Source organism: Panthera leo, chromosome D3 (assembly GCF_018350215.1).
Source record: "Panthera leo isolate Ple1 chromosome D3, P.leo_Ple1_pat1.1, whole genome shotgun sequence".
Lineage (NCBI taxonomy): Eukaryota > Metazoa > Chordata > Mammalia > Carnivora > Felidae > Panthera > Panthera leo.
The window spans coordinates 70,725,911-70,731,910 of record NC_056690.1 but is presented as its reverse complement, the minus strand read 5'-3'; positions in this window follow the sequence as shown (position 1 = coordinate 70,731,910).

Sequence of the window (6,000 nt, the reverse complement as noted above, 5' to 3'; positions counted from 1 at the left end):
TTCCAGTCAGATGAGCCAATAAAGTCCCCACTGGGCTTAATGCAGTGGAGTTTTCTCAGACTTATGACCAAGAATCCTAAGTGATTCAGATTGTTGCTAGGTAGATTGGAGCTCAGAACAGACCTGGCAGCCTGAGTGCCAAGACAGATCCTTTTCCATCTGGAACAGAGAAGGACAAAGAAGAACTCAGCTCCCAGCTGCATTTTGGCAAGTCTGTAGCATATATCACCACAGCAAACAAAAGCAGAAGAGGAGGATACCAGCAGAGGCCAGTGTCATTTGAAAGGACTATCTGCTAGGAGCCAAATTAAAAGTATATTGAGTTTTTAAATTGGGTTTTTTCCTTTTAAATGCATCTTACTTTATCCTTTCATAGTTTCTTTCCGTATTAGAAAAAAACATTTGCTCCAGCCTTGGGGGCTGGGATTTGGTGTTAACTCTAAAGGAAAGAGTGAAAGTATCTTCCCTCCCTCCACCCACCAACTCCCCACATAAACACTGGCATCATGGTTCCAAAAACTGAACCTTTCTTCCACTTGAGGAAGAGGAAACAAGTTTTGAGTCGCTGATGATTTAAGGTCCTGTCTGCTGAGCCATCATGCTGCTCTACACTTCATCAGGAATCAAAGCTACGATTTCACTCATATGCGGAATTTAAGAAACAAAACAAATGAACATAGGGGAAGAGTGGGGGAAGATAGGGAATCAAACTATAAGAGACTCTTAACTATAGAGAAAAACAGGGTTGATGGAGGGATGTGAGTGGGGGATGGGCTAAATCGGTGATGGGCATTAAGGAGGCACTTCTTGCGATGAGCACTGGGTGTTGTATGTAAGGAATGAATCACTAAATTCTGTGCCTGAAACCAATATTATACTATATGTTAACTAACTAGAATTTAAATAAAATTTTGGAAAAAAGGGAAATTAGTCACTGAAATATTTTTTCCTACTTAAAAGAAAAAATGTAAAAGAAAATATAAAAACTGCAACTTTTTAATGGTTAAATGCCTTTGTAATGAGTTATGTTTAATTAATCCATTTTTATACCATTGGAACAGAGTTGATATGACAGGAAATTCAGGGGAGATGATGTCTATATTATCATAGTTGCACCATTCTCTACCATTGTCCATTCTATGGTATGTAACTTCCTTTCATCATGTGTATAATTATGTATAATAAAATATTCAGAGCCTAAAAAAAAAATCACATGATAGAAAAGAAAGGAAGAGGGCTTTCGCATATTGGAAGATTAAAGATTTGGGCTGGAGGGGCGCCTGGGTGACTCAGTTGGTTAAGCGTCTGACTTCAGCTCAGGTCATGATCTCACAGCTCTTGAGTTTGAGACCTGCATCCGGCTCTGTGCTGACAGCTCAGAGCATGGAGCCTTCTTCGGATTCCGTGTCTCCTTCTATCTCTGCCCCTCCCCCACTTGTGCTCTGTCTCTCTCTGTCTCTCAAAAATAGATAAATGGAAAAAAATAAAAAAAAATAAAAAGATTTGAGCTGGAGCCAAATAGAGGAGGGAGGGGCCAAATAGAAGAGGTTCCAGGGCAAAGTTCAGAAACTGTCCTTTGTTTGTAGGTGACCTCTCTGGAAAGTCAGAGTTGGCAGAGAAGGAAGAAATCTACTGGCAGGGATACTATCCGAGTACCCGGAAGCCAGGCTGAGCCCAGACCTCTTAGGACAGGGACACTCATCAGGTTACTGTCTGCAGGTGGACAGGAGCATCACCTGGCCTGTATCCAGGGGTTCACCCACTGCCAGGTCTAGTCTGAATTGCAGCCACACTGCCTGGACCTAGAGTCTTCAGAGGCTACGTAATCTGACTGCTGTGAAGATATTTCCCCCACCCCCTCAACCCAAGGAAACCACTAGATAGTTTCTTACAGGAGAGGAGATTATGGAAAGGAGTTCCTATAGCTGTATTTTCAGGCCACACTAGGGTGTCCAGAGCAAGGAGACTCGTTTGGACAAATAACTATCACATGACTATTAGCAAAGCATGGACACTGAGAGGGCCATCAAGAAGCTACAAGCAATCTGTGCCTTTATTTTAATTTCTCATTACCTAAAGCAGTAGACTCCAAAATTTTGTAACTGAAAACCCATTCAATAAAAATTTAACATGGGTTCTCTATATATACAGTGGACCCTTGAACAACACAGATTTGAACCGCATAGTTTCGCTTAAATGTGGATTTTAAAAATACAGTACAGTATAAATTTATTTCTCTCTCTTATGACATTCTTAATAACATTTTTTTCTCTAGATTACTGTATTGTAAGAATTCAGTGCGTAATACATACAATGTACAAAATATGTCTTGGTTGACCATTTGTGTTATTGGTTAAGTCTTCTAGTCAACAGTAGGTTTTAGCAGTTAAATTTGGGGGGGATCAAAAGTTACACACCAGGGGCACCCGAGCAGCTCAGTCGGTTAAGCATCCAACTCTATTTCGGCTCAGGTCAAGACCTCACGGTTTCATGTGTTCGAGTCCCACATCGGGCTCTGCACTGTGTGAGGGGCCTGCTTAGGATCCTCCCTCTCTCTCTGCCCTTCCCTCAGCTCATGCTCTCTCTGTCTCTCTCAAAATAAATTAATAAACTTAAAAAATAAAGATACACGTGGTTTTTTGCCTGTGCGGGGGCTCAGCACCACTAACCCATATGTTTTTCAAAGGCCAGCTCTATTCACTTATTTATGAATTATATACAGATCTCATAGTTCTACTACATATATCATAAAACACACACCAAAAAAAGGTGTTTTAAAAGACAACAAAGAAGCAAATAATATTTCTTTTTTTTTTTTTAATTTTTTTTTAACGTTTATTTATTTTTGAGACAGAGAGAGACAGAGCATGAACGGGGGAGGGGCAGAGAGAGAGGGAGACACAGAACCGGAAGCAAGCTCCAGGCTCTGAGCCATCAGCCCAGAGCCCGACGCGGGGCTCGAACTCACAGACCGTGAGATCGTGACCTGAGCCGAAGTCGGACGCTCAACCGACTGAGCCACCCAGGCGCCCCAAATAATATTTCTATTAAACATGTTACTGAGTATATTATTGGCCAACATATAGTTAGGGTAAGGTTTGACATTAGGAACGGTGATATAAATTTATATATTTTAAAAATTTTTTTTAACATTCATTCATTTTTTTGAGAGATAGAGAGAGACAGTGCAAGCAGGGGAGGGACAGCGAGAGGGAGACACAGAGTGCAAAGCAGGCTCCAGGCTCTAAGCTGTCAGCACGGAGTCCAATGTGGGGCTCGAACTCACAGACTGTGAGATCATGGCCTGAGCTGAAGTCGGACACTCAACCGACTGAGACACCCTGGTGCCCCTAAATTTCTATCTTAAATAACCTTGTCTTGACTTCACTTTTTTGGGCCAACCTCTTATTGGAGGATTATACTGTCACTATTTTCACCTCTTATTGTGTTTCACCGAGAACTTGCTTCCACTTAGAAATAGAACGGTTGGATCCAGCATCTGCTGATACTTCGCTTGTCGTTTGCATTATTAGCGCCACCTTAATTCCACAAAGAGCTCAAAGCCACTCATCTGTTTTGTGCAGGTTAAATGAGATGTAATTTTTAAAAAATAATCTGTAAGTCCATTTAACCAAGCAAGCGTACAGAAAAATACACCAGAAACAAACAATGGAGTGCAGTCCCACCACCAGCACCTCCACCTGAGGGACCTCCATTCACCTTTCAGGATTCCTTAAGTCCTGTAAAGCACGTGGCCACACACTGTATGGTCCAAGTGAAATGAGGGTCCAGGGTCACTCCATGGATAAGTACTAGTAAACATTTAATTTGCTTTTTTAGGTTATAAATAAATAAAAGAGAAACTCTACTATTCTTTCAACAGCCTCTTGGATCATTTGTCACAGCCCCGTCCAAGACTGTGGCAGTGGCCGGGTCCCCTCCCAGCACCTCTCCCCCTTCTCAGCCAGCCTGCAGCTAGAGAAGCCCAGGAAATCCTTCCATTCCCTGCCAGGTAAAGTCCAGATTCCTTAGCAGGGCACAGAAACTTTTGCACCAGGATGCTGTACCCTTCCAGCTCTCTCCCCTTCTCCCTCCCACAAACACTCTGTGGCCCACAGCAGCAGACACCTTCTCAACAGACCAGGTTCTTCGAAGTCTTTGCAGTGGCTCTTTTCTCTGCCACGAATGTCTCCCTTTAACTTTGCCTGCCTATAAATCTCCAACTCATCCTTCCAAGTCCAAGTCACAAGTGACCCACTCTGTAACCCATGGAATTAACCATTAACTCAAGGTACAAGGATAGTCACATCTCTTTTCTTTTCCCACTCAATTATTTAAGCACACACTTTTCTCTTGGGACTTCCCCACATCCTCTAACTTTTTTTCTTTACAAAAAAATTTTTTTAATGTTTATTCGTTTTTGAGAGAGAGAAAGACAGACAGAGGGCGAGCAGGGGAGGGGCAAAGAGAGAGGGAGACACAGAATCTGAAGAAGGCTCCAGGCTCTGAGCTGCCAGCACAGAGGCCAGTGTGGGGCTCAAACCCACGAACTATGAGATTATGATCTGAGCCGAAATGATCGGCGCTTAACCAGCTGAGCCACCCAGGTGCCCCTAATTTTTTTTCCTGACACATCAAAAGAGCATACTTCATCCCAAGTGTCAATCCACTTCCAAAACCCAGTAGAGAGAATTGGAGTCTGATCCAACTACTGCTATTACGTCTCATTTCCACATCGTGTTGTCTTGGAAACCTTGAGCACTTTCTCACTGTATACCTGTCACACAGTCCCTTGTCCCCTGTACACAGCCCCATCAACACCTGTGCACACTCTCGTGATGCTCCAGCTGGCCCAAGTCCCTTCACAGTCCCTACACCTGGACTCCAGTGTACCTTTTTAGGTCCATATATACAACCACCCGCTGTCCCCAAAACTCAAATTCTCAGAAGGGGATTGATCCTGAAAGACATCCACCTTCAGTAACATCCTGGGCTAAACCAGGTCCCCATCAAAAACACTTAGCCCTTTGGGTTAAAGCCCAAGTATAGATAACTCCTTTCTTCAAAGAAATTTTACTTTAGGGGGCTGTTAATTATTCCTCCCTCCACCACTTATCTCTTGTATACCCTGGGCTTCCTTAGCAAACTGATCAGGATCTCCTTGACTATCAACACTGCATACCAAGCCATGAAGCAGCTTCTGCTAAGCCACTCAAAAATGATAATAACAATAATAATAATAATAATAATAATAATAATAATGTCTTTTTGCTATACCTTTACCTCAGAGCACCTTCAAAATGGACCCTAATATCTGCATTTAGTTATTCCTGTACCAGTAATAGCTGGAAGCTTATCAGACTAACAAAAAAGAAAAGCCAGTCTCCAAGAGCTCACCAGTCCACCTCATACACATAAAGTCCTCCCTGACCACCCTCAGCCACAAAGAGTCTGATACCATGTGACCGTAGCACTTGCTTCATAGATCATGTCATGAACTAAGTTGTGTCCCCCACCTCCCCCCCCAAAAACTCATAGGTTGAAGTCCTAACCCCAATATCTCAGAATGTGACTATATTTGGAGACAATCTTTATAGAAATGATTAAGTTAAGATTAGGTGATTAGGGTGGGCCCTTATCCAATATGACCGGTGTGCTTGTAAGAAGAAGAAATCTGAACACAGACACACACAAAGGGAAGATAAATGTGATGCCACAAGGTGAAGATGGCCATCTGCAAACCAAGGAAAGAAGCCTCACAAGAAACCAACACTGCCAACACCTTGATCTTGGATTGCCAGGCTCCAGAACCATGAAAAAACAACAAATGTCTATTGTTTAAGACACCCAGTCTGTGCTACATCGTTACTGCAGCCCTAACAAACCAACATAGACCAATTTTGCCTATTAGGGAAAAGTCCTTGCTTGCTGGTTCTCGTCCATCTCTGTAATTTCTAGAGCTTTGCCCAGTCCCTGGTCGTTCTAAGTGCTCTGAGAGCA